The sequence below is a fragment of the Ambystoma mexicanum genome, chromosome 10, assembly GCF_040938575.1.
Source record: "Ambystoma mexicanum isolate Mex_15411 chromosome 10, UKY_AmexF1_1, whole genome shotgun sequence".
NCBI lineage: Eukaryota > Metazoa > Chordata > Amphibia > Caudata > Ambystomatidae > Ambystoma > Ambystoma mexicanum.
In genome coordinates, this window is record NC_090932.1 from 187477447 (window position 1) to 187493829 (window position 16383).

Consider the following 16383-nt stretch of genomic DNA (forward strand, 5'->3'; position numbering starts at 1 on the left):
AAACTAGTTGAAACAGTTGCAAAAAGTGTATAGAAGTTTTAAAAATGATTCTAGAAGGAGGGAAATGGCAGAGTTTTAAGGTGACACTTTGTAAATTGGACACAAATATTGCTATATTGGGTAAGTATAAATTAGTAAGTTGTAGGAAAATAGCACGCACTGGTAAAAACCCATGAAATTCAATTAAAAGACTTTGTTAAAGGGACTTTATGGTTAAGTTGCACTAATAAAAAAACCTATGAAATTCAATGAAAAAACTTTGTTAAGGGGACGTTATGGTTACGTTGCACTAATAAAAACCTTTGAAATTCACTGAAAAAACTTTGTTAAGGGGACATTATGGTTAAGTTGGACTAATAAAAACCTATGAAATTCAATGAAAAAACTTTGTTAAGGGTACGTCATGGTTAGGTTGCACTAATAAAAACCTATGAAATTCAATGAAAAACCTTTGTTAAAGGGACGTTATCGTTACAAGTAAAACCGAAAAAACCCTGAAATTCGGCAGTTATGGTAAGCTAAGCAACCATAACTCACGCCACCACCGTGCACTGCTAAAACTAACACCCAGGACATCAAAGATGTCATTGATGACATCGCTGATGACATCACTTGTGAAATAAATTTTGATGAAAAGTCCCTACAAGGAGTTCTGTTTATATTGTTGGTAACAAGATGTAAGGGGTGATCGGGAGACCTATTGTGAAGTACCTAATCTATTAAAGAATGTACTCATCTAAAATCATTGTACTGGAGTGTTGCTGTTAATACAGAAAAACTAATCCTATATAAACATAGGTAATGACTGCACCATGCACCATAGATGTACACTATTTATAATATTGTAATTTTGGATAGTACAATAATGAATGCTACCTTATCAGAATGTAGAGTAATGTTAAACATGTAATAATTAGCTAACAATTCAAGACTTCCAACACTTGTGCTGGTACAAACAATACATATGAATAACCACAATGCATACAAATCAGAGGCACACACAGGGAAACTAAAGTAAGGAAGAAAGAAACAGCATCATCAGAAAATGTTAATGACATTAAAGTTTATCTTCATGTATACAAATGAATTGTGTGTTTGAGGCCTGCTCATTTCCCCATGTATGTGCACCATGAGCTGAGACCAAACCCTAAGGAAAGTACTTAAATAACATATGACAAGGTTAACGTCTAGATATAGAGCACCTTTTTTAATTTTAATATTCTGTCAGTGAACAAAACCACCTGGCATATATATGTCAGTGAACAAAAACAAGTGGGCTAGATATGTGATGTCATCAGTGATGTCATCAATGACATTTGTGATGTCATCTTTGATGTCCTGGGTGTTAGTCTTAGCAGTGCACTGTGGTGGCGCGAGTTATGGTTGCTTAGCGTACCATAACTGCTGAATTTCAGGGGTTTTTCGGTTTTACTTGTAACCATAACGTGCCTTTAAAAAAGGCTTTTCATTAAATATGTATCGAGTAATGGGTTAGCTGTACCATCGCCATGTGTACAAACAACTCTTATTACTGCATTACTCGTTATTTCAAGTGTCCGATGCAACTTCTCTAGTTGCTTATCCCAGGTAAATTTACTTTCCATTCTAATGCCCAAGTAATCAGAACTTGAGAGTCGTTCAATAGGTCTTCCCCCAATGGAAATTCAGATCTTAATTTCCTTCTCGCCAGGTGGTCCAAACGCCATGGATTTGGTTTTCTCCTAGTTCATTTCTAAGCCATTATATATACAAAAGTGGTGGAATAATTTGAATTGCTCTGTCAGACCCATGGGGGGGTCAATGAAATTAACGTAGCATCATCTGCAAAATGTAGGAGTGGGATCTTATCTTGGTCCAATGTTGGGGCATCAGTTGGTATGCTGGTAATAAAATCTATTAGAGAATTGCTAAACAGACAAAAGAGTGCCAGGCGCAAGAACGCAGACTTGGTGTGAACCCTTTTGTGCTGGAAATGGAGATGTCATTGGATCTAACAATGGTAGTGGGGTACCCATGTTCTTCAGTCTTTCCCATTGCAGCACACAAGGAACACAATAAAAAGCAGTTTTTAGGTCTACAAAAAGCACATATAAATGGACTTACCTTAATGTTGCATATTTCGCTAAAAGAAGATACGGCCTCAAACACTGATCAGTTGTGCTAAACCGGCACTGGAAGCCCACGTGGAGGTAGTGTACCATCTGATGTTCAATCCAATAATTAAGGCGACCCATGAGGACTCTAGCAAAAGTTCCCTGCTGCGTCCAGCAACGATATTGGCCTATAATTACCAACTTCGTCCCTACCTCTCCTTTTGTAAATGGCGATAATCTTGGGCTTTGCCCAATATTCAGGCACCACTGACGTAGCCACAATAGCGTATAGAGTTGAAATAGAAAAGGGGGCACAGATATTTGCATTTTCCTTATAAATACTGACTAGTATTTTATCCACCCCAGGCGCCTCTGACATTTTTGGCAAATTATTGATGTTTAAATATCTACTAATGTTCCCCTTCCCCAGCCACAGTCTCACCACCACATATACAGAGAAATAATCGCGTTTCTTCAGATAGCATCTTAAAATGATTCTACCTCTAACGGGATCATTGGCTCTGTTGTACCCTACAAAATTATTTTCAAAAATGTTGAGCTGTGTTTATCTTCGATTGTATCCATTAACAAGCGCCATTTTCCCTCTGCAAACAATTTCTTTTTACTTAAAATGGGGTACTTATATGATTGCATAAGGTAGCATATATTATCCCTACCATGTTTAACAGTAGATCGATTCAGCAGATCAATTATTTCTTGGCAATACGGCAATCCTTGTCATACCAATGTTTCAATTTAACTGTTGCCTTCTCCACGGTCTAACTAGGTTTCGTACCAAGGGGCTAATATCGGATAAATAACAGAGATAACTTTATGTGAACTCAACATTTCTGAATTGGAACGGTCGTGATTGTTAAAGACTCTTTCCAAAATAGGTAACATACTATTGTAAATTAGGGGTCTGACTATTGTGATATCTAGAAGTTCTACTATAAATTCAACTATTCCCTATTATATGAATTACTGTCTTTCTCCGAACTTTGCTATCCATTGCACCGCGGCTGTATTACATGAATATTCTGAAGCAATAGGCCGATGGTCACTTTCAGTGCGTTCTAAGATTGAGAATTTTCTAACGTACCTCGTTATTTATATTGATTACAACATAATAAATGTGTGAAGGCTGATTACCTTGCATATAGGTCGGAGCCAAAGGTCTACCTTCGCATGAACGTAATTCGAAAATAAGAAGAAAGCGTGCAAATTCTAGTGCATGCTTATTAATTCTTCTCTGCCGTTTGGTCAGTAAATCAGGGATGTCCCGTGTAGAATCCTCATCATCTATAACCTCCATTACGGGCAAAACAGGTTCAAATTGCAGATTAAAGACATGTTATCCAAGTTCCAGCTTGGCTCTCCACCCCTCAATGCAGCTTTTAGCAAAATATTGCCTTTGCCTAGCTACTGAACCTCACAGTTGACACGTTGAACAATAGCACCAACATTTGCTGGCTCTTTCTTTATCAGTTTGTCATCCTGGCAGTCTTAGGAGGCTGATCATTACTATTGCAATTCCCTGAAATACATATATTATTTGTTTATTCTGAAACATAACAGTTCAGTCCGATAACATTGTTATTATTTAATTGCATCAATTTCACAAACAACGTCAGTTGCAAGATTTATCTGGTGGCTAGAGGAGAGGAGTCCTTAGGACAGGAAACTTTTCTATTGTTTTATTTTAGCTCAACCGAAGTCAGTTTCCTACTGTATCCATGTATCCACGCCAGCAGGCCGGGACGCGCAATGCTAAGGCTACAGTGGCAATACCATGTGTTTCAGAGGAATTAAGGGTGCACCTGCCCATCACTGCTACATGTTAAAAGGCGTAACCCCAATATTGGCCAAGGCAATTGCCCATGATAGAAATATATCAAGAAAGGGGGTAAATAGCTGCAGATTATCATGGGTCGAAGAGCTAAAACCCCAAATGAGCTCTTAAAAAAGGAATGAGGTGCACTGGGCCTGTGTCATTTATAGAATTAAGGTGATTTCCTCACTGATTGAATCACCTCTGTACTGAGTGAGAAACTGATTTACTTACAGACAGCAAATTATTTAGAAACTGAACCTGCGGGAGTTTTAGTTGCCTTATGCAGACAAGACCACCTGTGACAATGCTGAGTGTCTCAAAATTCATGTTTGTAAGATGTATTGATTGTTTGGGGTAGGTGGACCTTACTGAAGCCACGGGCACCTCCTTTAGGCCACACCCAGCACAATTTGGCCACACACCCTTTCCAGAGCCGTCCCTGGATTTCGTCTTCCACTTTAAGCACTGGAAGGGGGTGTGATGGGGTACTTAGAGGCCAAGATGGTGATGAAGACGGCGATGAAGACGTGGCCGTCGGTCATTTCACCTAAGGAGGTAACATCCTTGCACTAGCCCTCCATCTGTGTGTGATTGTGTGATTGTGTGACAAAGCAAGACACTGTAGGGCTCTTCCAATGTGTGAATGACATGGTGCACAGCTAATACAGTGCATTAACGAGAAGGAACCGAAGCAGCAGAACCCATGCAGAGTCTGATACCACAGCTGCATGAGTCAGAGCAGGGCCCATAGCGCATTCGTATAATGGTGCAGCGTCCTTGCAATGTGTACCTGAGACAATGCAAGGCACGCTCCATTGTGTGTATTTTGTGCATGAGCCATCCTCTGGTGGTCACCGTCCCGGTACTGCCATCCTGTATCCTCCTCCATGCACGCTACGCCAAGTAGGCATCAACCATACCCCCCTGCAGAACACTGGTTATCAGCAACAACCCCCACTAAGGAACCCACTACCCCCATCTTGGCCAAAACTGTACCTGCTGCTGGAAAGACCACTGCCGCTGTATCCGCTAGTGCCACTTGCAATATGAAAGCAGGGCACAACATGGCCTTATGTACTGCCACCACTGAATGCAAGATGAGGTGTGGTGCATACACCAACCCACCTGTTATGTATGCCACAGCCACGGCCACTGCTGCTACAGTTACACCATCTGCTATGTGTGACCCACTTGATTTAGGTGCGCCCAGCACTGCCTCTGCTACTGCCACCGATGCTATTGTTATACCATTTGCTATGTGTGACCCACTTGATCTAGGTGCGCCCAGCACTGCCTCTGCTACTACCATCGATGCTATTGTTGTACCATTTGCTATGTGTGACCCACTTGATTTAGGTGCGCCCAGCACTGCCTCTGCTGCTGCCACCGATGCTATTGCTGTACCATTTGCTATGTGTGACCCACTTGATTTAGGTGCGCCCAGCACTGCCTCTGCTGCTGCCACCGATGCTATTGGTGTACCATTTGCTATGTGTGACCCACTTGATTTAGGTGCGCCCAGCACTGCCTCTGCTGGTGCCACCGATGCTATTGCTGTACCATTTGCTATGTGTGACCCACTTGATTTAGGTGCGCCCAGCACTGCCTCTGCTGCTGCCACTGATGCTATTGCTGTACCATTTGCTATGTGTGACCCACTTGATTTAGGTGTGCCCAGCACTGCCTCTGCTGCTGCCACTGATGCTATTGCTGTACCATTTGCTATGTGTGACCCACTTGATTTAGGTGTGCCCAGCACTGCCTCTGCTGCTGCCACTGATGCTATTGCTGTACCATTTGCTATTGTTGACCCACTTGATTTAGGTGTGCCCAGCACTGCCTCTGCTGCTGCCACTGATGCTATTGCTGTACCATTTGCTATGTGTGTGTCCCACTTGATTTAGGTGCGCCCAGCACTGCCTCTGCTGCTGCCACTGATGCTACTGCTGTACCATTTGCTATGTGTGACCCACTTGATTTAGGTGTGCCCAGCACTGCCTCTGCTGCTGCCACTGATGCTATTGCTGTACCATTTGCTATGTGTGTGTCCCACTTGATTTAGGTGCGCCCAGCACTGCCTCTGCTGCTGCCACTGATGCTACTGCTGTACCATTTGCTATGTGTGACCCACTTGATCTAGGTGCACCCAGCACTGCCTCTGCTACTGCCACTGATGCTATTGTTATACCATCTGCTATGTGTGACCCACTTGATTCAGGTGGCAGCAGCGTGCCCAGCACTGCCTCTGCTACTGCCACTGATGCTATTGTTATACCATCTGCTATGTGTGACCCACTTGATTCAGGTGCGCCCAGCATTGCCTCTGCTGCTGCCACTGGTGCTATTGTTGAACCACTTGATATGTGCGCTCCCACCACTGCCAGCGAATTGACCCCCAGCAAACCATCAACACTCAAATGTGCCCTCATCTATGTGCGCTCCCTCCCGGCACACGCCTTAGATATCCACGACCTCCTCTGCAACTCCAACCTTGATCTACTATTTATTTGCGAAACATGGCTCCATGAAGCAGCAGGCCTAGCTCTAGCCATTGCCCTGTCCGTTGGTTACACAATTTTCAGGCAAGACTGCAATACACAAAAAGGGGGGGGTGGGGTTGCATTGATAGCTAAACAGTCCATCCCCATCAGAAGGATCCAAGGAGACCCCTCGCACAGTTGTGACTACATGCTCATCAAAATCAACCCCTCACCAAGCTGCACCATAACCGCCCACCTCACATACCGCCCACCAGGACCAGCTTGAGAATTCCAGGAAGCGCTCTACACACCATCAGCAACAACCTCAAGAAAACCACCATGTCCATCCTCCTGGGTGACATGAACCTCGGCCTCATTGACCCTTCAGACAGGAATGCCGCTTCGTTCAACAACGCCCTCGCAACACTGGGATTCAAACAAAAAGTGCTAAAACCAACACACAACAAAGGCTGCATCCTGGACTGGATCTCCCAACACAACTTTCAGGTATCGACCTCCATCATCTCTCCTATTCCCTGGTCGGACCACTCCATTATCCACTTCAATATCAACTACTCCAGAACTCCACCCACCGCTCACGAAGCTCTGTTGCCCGCCCTCACCAGGAGCGCCAAGCAACTAACCAAGGAAAGACTACTTCCCCACCTCTTGGTTCCCGAACTCAAACACCCTTTCTCCAACAACCCTGACACTTTCGCAGCATCCTACAACGCCATTATTACCAAGGCCATAGACACCATTGCTCCCTTGGCACATAGGAAAGCTAAATCCACAAAAAAAACAACTCTTGGTTCACTCAGGATCTCCTGAAAATACGCTCACAAAAACGATTGGCTCTCACAGCCTGGCAAACTAACCCCAATGACACCACCAGACAAGTGTTTAAAGACATCGCCAAACTATACAAATCCGCCATCATTGCTGCCAAAGCCAACTCCTTCAATACCAGGATCGCCAACGCTAAATCAGGATCCAGAGAAATCTTCGCAATCTTCAGATAATTGGAGTCCCCAACTCCCCCCTCAAACCCCCTGAATAAAGACAAAGAATGGTGTAACGACATCCAAGAAGCCATGCTCAACAAACTGAATACCCTGCAAGAAAAAATCATCAGTCACCAAAAAGCCCTATCGCAACAATTATCCAACCTACACCAGAACACCGCCCCAGCCGGAATCCCAGCCTTCTCGTTCCAGGAGGTGACAGAGAGGAAGTCCTAACCATACTCAACTCCATCAAACCCTCCAATTGCAAAGGCGACTCATGTCCAGCCCAGCTCATCAAGGACAGCGCCCCCTCACTTGTACCATTCTTCACAGCCTTCATCAACGCCTCGTTCAAATCCAACCAAGTGCCATCATGCCTCAAAGAAGCCTGGGTCCGTCCATTATTGAAAAAACCTTCACTAGACCCCAAGGTACCAGGAAACTATAGGCCCATCACAACAGTTCCCTTCCTTCTCAAGATCCTGGAAAAAGCTGCATACATCCAAGTTCAGAACTACCTAGAAGCTCATCACCTACTTGGTCTCTGGCAATCTGGCTTCCGCCCAAACCATGGCACAGAAACAGCACTACTGGACCTTAAGAAACAAATCGATGACCTAAGAGACGTAGGCAAACCAGCTCTCCTACTTCAACTCGACCTCTCAGCGGCTTTTGACCTTGTCAATCATGACACCCTCTGCCACCACCTCTCTACAGCGGGCAACTTCTCAGCAGAAGCCACCGCCTGGATAGCATCCTTCCTTAGGGGCAGAGAAATGAAAGTCTTCTCGGACACAGCCTGCGCCCAGCCACATTTAATTGAATGCGGTGCCCCGCAGGGGTCCTGCATATCTCCCACACTGTACAACCTTTTCACAAGGTCATTATTCAAATACCACGATACAATGGGCATCACCTACACCAACTATGCGGACGACACTCAAGTCCTCATCCCTCTCACCGGAGACTACGAAGCCGACCAAAAAACCCTCATCTCCATTTACTCCACCATCCAAACCTGGATGGCTGAAAACTGGCTCTGCCTCAACAGCGAAAAAACAGAGCTACTCATCATCGGATCACCAGCCACAATCAATAAAATGGGGCCCCAATATGACTCCATCATCGACAATTGCCGCATCTTGGTCTCCAAAGCAGTCAAAACTCTTGGAGCCTACCTGGACTCAAACCTCACCATGGACAGACAGGTCAACACAATCTCTTCAGCAGCAGCCTACCACTCAAAACGTATCACTGCTGCAAGGCCCTTCCTTTCACAGGAAAACTCCCTCACCATCGCAAGAGCTATCATAGGCTCCCGCCTAGACTACTGCAATGCACTCCTACTAGGCACTTCATCCAAAAACATTAAAACACTTAAAACGGAGTACAGCAATGCCCTCAGAGCAGCCACGGGAATCTCAAAAAGAGACCACATCTCAGCCACCAGAAAATCCGTCCACTGGCTTCCGGTCAAGGAACGGATCCTTTTCAAATCACTGGCACTCACCCACAAATGTCGACACGACACAGCACCGCGTTACCTTGCTCAGAGATTCTCTGGTCCCCCCTCTAACAGACCAACCAGATCTAGCCACACTAACCGCCTAGCAATTCCAAAAAGCATCAGAACCAGAGCAGGTGGCGCTAGCTTCCCAGTCCTCGCCGCCACCAACTGGAACCTATTACCCGCCGAGATCAGAGGCATCAAATCCCACCTGGGCTTCAGGAAAGCAATAAAAACTATGCTGTTTGTATAAACCCCATTTGGGCCCGGTCAACTGTATAACCTCTGTAAAGGCAAAACTTCCTTTTTCCCAGGCTAGGGGTAGATACGATCTCACTATAACACCCTCGACCTCCCCCTCCCTGCACTGCAACTAAGTTATTTTCTTGCAACAGCGCCCCAATGCCTCTGGGCTGCGTGGCGCTTTACAAATGTAAAAATAAAAAAAATAAAATAAAATGAGACGGTGCAGGGTATGAACAATGTAGGAGAAATGGTGAAGGAGCTTGTGTACTTTAGCACGCTTTGGGTTTGTCACTGCTTTGGAGCAGGAGGTGATCTGGGAGCAGTGGCGGAGCCAGTCATTGGTTTGAGGGCTGGAGGGGTTCACATGACCCTCCACACTTATTGAGGAAGTTGCAGGCAGAGATGGACGTACACTGCGAGGATGCTCAGCACAGGGTCCCAGATAGGAAAGGGGAGCAAGAGCATGTCAAGTGTCTCACCTATAAGGACAGCAAGTGTTTAAACAATGATTAACAGGCAGCAGCAGCAACAAGAGTACAGTTGCAGAGGAAAGAAGCCTGTCCTGCCCATAATATACTCCCATGATGAAGCCAAAGACTTAAACTACTCCCCTCAGCTTTAATATGGCTCACACCTTCCAACGACTAGTATCTCTTAGTGAAACTAAATATCCTCAAAATTGACAAGAAAGACAGATGTAAGGGGTCAAATGAAGGTATAACAGACGAAGGAAGGGAAGAAAAGATGCAACTAAATATTTGATTTGCTGGTGTCAGAGGAAGGCCAGGTGTGTGCGTGTGTGTTTGTAATTTGCAGTTCTCAGGTGTGAAACCTGATGCCACCACCCAATGGGTTTGTGATGGAATGCCATCTGCAAGAGTGTGAAAGCCCTAGCTTTTATTTAATTACAAAAAATGATGCAGCTAATTCTGTTTCTGAAAGTGAGGTCTGATAATCAGACCCCCTTTCATAAATGATCCATGCCAAAATTATAGTGCACACATGAGCCTTTGCTGAAACAGCTACATGGCAACCCCTCTGCTAGACTACAAGGGTAGATCCAGAGCTCCAAGGAAGAATGCCTTCTAATAACACTTGAAAGGCCTCTTGCAGGAGGGAACAGTAGTTATCTGAATGGTAAAGAAGACCCATTTTGGCTTTAAGATCATAACTTGCCTAAAAGGACTCTCCAGTTCTTTTTAGGCACTGGCCCAAGGATTTACACTGCATCAGCAGTGTCAGGCAATACACAAGAGGTGTCGTACTAGAGACCACACATAATGTGGGACAGAACAGGAATAAGCCACAGTTTCAAAATTTCAAAACATAACAGCAGTCAGGAATGGACAAAACTATCATTCTGCAGTGCAGGCTTTTTAAGGAAAGGACCATTGCAAGAACTTCGAGGCTGGTGCCATTAAGTCCTATATCCTCCATACTGTCGCAGATGTTGTTCGTTCCCTGAGCGATGTTATATTACAGGAAATGACCTTCTAGGGTGAATACGTTCGGCACATTGGCATGCCAGCCTCTACTTAGAAAAAGGGACTTGCAAACTTGCAACTATGAGAGCGGAGCCACCACGGGGCATGGGGGCTCACGAATGCCGGCACAAGTGCCATGGTAAGTGGTGTGCTCTGGCATAAAACAGCACGCCTCCCTTTAACTCCCCCCTGTCAGCCTTATCTGGGTACTTGAAATGGAATTTTCCTAGCAGTAGGAGAGCAAGGACGGCTTTCTCCAATACCCAAGATCTATCTTCTGGACAAAATCCTTTTTGGTGGGCATGATATTGAAGGAAAACTTGAACCACAGAGTCCATGATTTTCTGGACCCCATGTTCTTCTTGAGGTCCTCCCGTTGGTGGGGGGAGTAGCTATTTGTGAGTGAAAGGTGGAGGAGGATCAGCAGGTTTGAGGGAAACATGAAAGACAGGGTGAATCTTATAGCGAAAAGGAAGATGTAATTCCATGCCTAGATGATTGATGATCTGGGATATTCAGAAGGGTCCAATATATCTCAGCTTTAATTCACGACAACAGACGGGAGATAAATGTGTCTTATGGATAATCAGTGTGAGGGGAAAAAGTAAACAGGAAACCATTGAACAGTGAGAACGAATACAAAAAGGAAGACCCATACCTCTTTTAATGATCAGTAAGAACATTGCAAGTACCCTGGCAGCAGAGTATATGAGAGATAAAAAGAGGAACAGTGAATGGAAAAGGGAAGGCCCATGCCCCTTTGTTAAAGTAATGGAAATACAGAGTGTGAAGTTGAGCATTCAAAAGAAATGTGTCCTTGACAGAGACTCAAGGAAGGATCCTTCCCCTGGAATAACCTTGAAATATATTAACATACTGAATGCTGAAAGCAAAAGGGAAATAGTTATTCTCGTGTAATCTGTGGAAGTGTGACAAGTGGAGAAACTCAAGGGAGAAAACGTCCCACTTGATACTGGGAAGTGAAACATTATATAAGGAAAGAGACGAATGGAGAGAGCCCTTTGTCCGGTACTTCAAGAAGGTATGTCAAATAATATTCCACTGTTTTGGACAGTGAAAGACCAGGAGAAGCATTGGGGAAGGGCAGAGCCTTCCTCTTGTGGAACGTTCACTCCTTTTAATTTCTGCACCTTGGAACTTTATGTTTAGAACTTTGAAAGAAAGCTACAAGTGCATAGCTTTCAGAAATCCTCTTGAACATGTTATATTGAGTTTAGAGTGTAAGGGTCAGTTTAGGATTTTCGGACCCAGGACTGAGCACACTCTTTGGGTTAATATCCTGACACAGACATTCATTCATTTTGTTGACGCAGGGCAACCCCTCATAGACCTTGGGGCAGGTAGGATTTCCCCGATGCCTCCTATTATTTTAAGAATAAAGGTCCTATTTTATACTTGAACCTTATTACTGGGTCTGAGTCAGACTCCTGTTCCCTTAAATAAAATCACTGGCCAAAGGATTAGCACTGCTTCAGCAGTGTCAAGCGATAGTCAAGAGGAATCTTACTGTAGACCAGACAGAGCATGAAACAAAACAAAGAGAACAGAAATAGTCAAAAGTTTCTAACGCCAACAAATAACAGGAGTGAGGAATGGATGAAGCCATTGTCCTGCAGCGAAGGTCTACTGAAGGAAACGACTGTTGCCAAAATGCCGAGGCCAGTGCCTTCCGGCCCCTTATCCTCCATACTGCCGCAGACATTGGTGCGTCTCTGCACTGATGTAAGATTAAAAAAAAGAACCATCTGGAGTGCCGGCACGTAGACGAGCCCATGCCTACTTATAGAAATGGACTTTGCAATCTCACAAATGTATGAGCGTAGCCTCTGCAGTGCATCGTGGATCGTGAATGCCATCCCAAACACAAGAGCAAGCGGTATGGTCCAGCATAATGTGTGGGGAGGTGCCATGAGGTCCTAACACATTTGCATTCCTGACAGCTGCTGGAACATAAAGTGACAGCTGGCAGAGATGTCTTTTTAAATTTCTGCAGCAGTTTCCAAACTTATTAATTGTATGCTTTAGTCAGTCACCTGGCTCATAAATCTGTAAATATAAGCCATTACTGTTTGTGGTATAGTGACTACTAGGAGCACACAATTATACACATACAGCAATTTAATATCACATGAATGTCAGCCTTGTGAGTAGGGCCCAGCTATGACAGGACTGATGTGTATTGGTGTTTGGTCTTACTGTCTCCACAGCCATCATGTAGAACAATGTCCAGGATGCTGCTTTTTTGATCCCCATACAGGAAGGGAAATACCTCCTCCAGGGCATAGGAACCCTCCCCAGGAGATCTCCTGGGAACTGGTGCCTCAAACCGAACACTGACATAACAATGTTGCTCTCGCGCCGGGGTGCTGGTCACTGGAGTCCCCTCAAAGTCAGCTGGTATGGGAAGGGCTGGAGTAGTCAGGAGGGAGAGGTGGGTTGAAAGAAATGTTGGAGCATCCTGGTTTCTGTTAGGGCTCTCTACCTCTTTTGTGTTTCCAGTCCCCCATCCAGGCACTCTGGGTGTGATGTCAGAAGGCAAAAGGCAATAGTTACAACAGCCGGGTTGGACCCCTTACAGCAGGCTTTCATTCATCTTTGGACTCTGCAAGAAGAATTCACCTGTAGCTCTTTTGGGAATACAGTCTATTCCAAAGTCCCCTGCCATCTAGGTGACGGCAGTAGCTTCTGAGGCAGAGGAGAAGTCTGCCCCCTATCCATCCCCAGAGACCTGCTGGACCAAGGCATTTCTGCTGGCTGTGCACTGGAACCAGGATCCTTGACACTGGAGGTAATTGACCCCCTATAGGTGCCAGTGAACATCCTGGCGTGGAAGTGCAGAACTAAGGACTCACAATGTTGCTGGAGACCCTGATTGGGCCTCCCAGCAACCCAGAAGGCAAGGAACCGCTCCAGGCCCTGATTCCAGATATGAACCACTTGTGAGCTGCACCGACCTAGACATCGCGTGCATGTTCCAAAGATCTCCTGCCAAATGCTGTTCCTGCTTGGACTGCACTGTGTGCTGGATGCAGTCAACTAGTTCACCATCCCAACACTGAATAACCATCTCAGGAAGCTCCTAGAAGCCCCACCCATCATGACTGAGCCCCCAAAGACATGAAACTAAAGGTACTGTAAAGAGGTCCTGTCCCCCTCATCTACCTTTTTGGACCATAATTAGTTTTAAGCCGTTTTCCCTACCTTTTTTTGGTTTTACAAACGACATATCCTTGAACGATTGACATTGTTGTTAAGTCTCTTGCCTGAACACCCCTGATTATCTACCCTGCTGATCAACCAAAAGTGCCCTTTCATAGCAAGTTGTATATTCTCTGTGTTTATTTTACAGAGGTGGGTTTGTAGTGTATTTTGTTAGTTGCACTGATTGTTTTATTAAAGTGCCTATATTTTTATTAAACTATGATTAGACATTCTTTTCTTTCGGAACCATTGTATTAAAGTTGTTTGGGTTGCTACGTCTATCAGCTCACACCCTCCTGAAGATACAGTCTGCCCTCAGCCTGCACTACAAATGGAAGGGAAGGAAGTATACCCGTCGGTCTGTGCCTGTTTCACCTTAATGATTGGGATAACTGCTACTTTAGTAGTAGTGTGGGGCTGAGTACGCAATTTAGTCACTATTCATCTCTGTACATCTGCAGAGCAGTAGTCATTTTGTGACAGAATTGATCCACCGACTCAGCAATCTATGTGTGACCGGCAGCCCACACATCCAGTTCCTGGTGAGATATTGATATAGGTTTGCATGCTATGATGGTACCTGCAGTCACATCACATTGGGCCTCATCGTGAGTTGGGCCTTAGCCTTTAAATACGGCAGTAACGCTATTACCACTGCATTTAATGGTTGGCCCAATCATGAGTCAGGCGGTAAGGGGGAGTTTTACCTCCAGCTTTTTTCTGGAGGTAAACATTTCTCCTTACCGTCTTTTTTCAGCAGTTTTCGGCGCTATTACTGCCAGCGCAATTACTGCTCGCGGTGTTAGGAAAGATGTATCTTTACTGCACCTTTCCTTCCATCTTTATGGAACTCCCAAAGCTTTTTGCTTTTACGTTTGAATCTGACCTGTAGTTTTTACAGTGCAGTGAAGCCTTAGGCTTCACTGCACTGGTTTTCACTGGTAGGTCATGGGGAAACTGACATGTCCTTCAGGCTGTCAGTACTGGGAAACATTGTTTCTCTTAGTCGTTTTACTGTGTTACTACTTTTGGTTACTTTTGTATCACTTGTAGTAACTTTTCATCATTGTACAATGCAGCATACACTGCAGTACAATGGGGTACATTTTTGGTTTGCCCTAAACTAACACTCAGAGGAGTTTTGGTTACTATAGGAGTGCTAAAAGGATAAGCGTGTGGCAGCAGTGACTTTTTCCCACTTTTTGGGAATTTTGTGTTAGCCTTACCGCGTTTGGCTACTAACTGGCAACTGGTCAAACATGACCGTGGCACAAGATTTTTCGCTTGTCCTTTTGCCATCTTGTTCTTTAGCAGCCTTCCTGGCCCGAGAGGCCAGGAAAATCCCTATAAGGACTTCCAGGGCCTGGGAACGCAAACGCTTTTGGCGGGCTACTGGAGTGCTGTACTGGAGTTTGCTGGCAGGATGCGGGTTGGGACTGTCTGATCCCAATCCACAAACTGGTTTTGGTGTGTCTGAGTGGTATGCATGAATGTTCTCGCCAGTGGTCCTGATTGGACCACTACTGGGGTGTGTGTGTGTGAGCTAGTCCTGATATTGGCTCATGAGGGCAGCAGCTCTTACCTGGCTTTTAGGATAAGAAGAGGACCCGTGCGCCCATTCTTCAGAGATCCTGGAGAAAACTGAAGGAGCCAAGTATCCTGTCCAGCTGTGAGACCTGCGAAGAAACCTAAGAGCTGACTGAAGGAGACTTGGCAACCAACGTCTGCTGCGCGGCTGCTGAGTCCTTTTGTGTCGCCGTGCTGCCTTACCACCGTCCAAAATAGTTTACCTGACCCGAGTGCAGTCCTGAGAGGGGTCCTGCATTGAGTTTTGCTGCATTCTTCAATCGAGAGTCCTTGCAACAGTGAAAGACACCAACCGGAAATCAGCTCAAACCTGCAACCCTTGGAAATCGAGGACTGCGACTTTCAGCGGGAAAAGCAACCTCAGACCATCTTCCTTTGTTCTACCAAGTCTGGGCAAGAATCGGAGTACAGGGGGTAAGTTACAGAGCTTCTAACCTACCCCTGTACTCCCATTATAATTCAATGGGCTTATAATAAAGCTTAATTCTAACATTATTGGCTTTGCCATTACTTGCTTGCGCAAGACATCTGACTGTTGGTGCTACTTTTGGGCATTAGTCTAACTTGAACACTAACCCCAAGAACCCTTCACTGGACCCCAGAGACCCTACCTGCATGTTTTCCTGCGTGATAACATCTTTGGAACTTTTACCTTAACTATTGGGCAAAAGGGCCCAGACAATTTAGGGCTGGACAATTTTGGCTAGGGATCATCTCTGTGGACCTGAAGTACATAATACTACTCTAACCTTTCCTTTGCAGGAGTTTCTGATGTGTATTATGCCCTATAACAAAGTGAATGTATATGTATTTAGTTGTATAGTCTTGTGTGATAACTCTACCTGCTAGTAGTCATTTTTCATAGTGTGTTTTTGGCCATTAATCATAGATCCTGTCTAAGTGTTATCTGTGATTCCCATTAT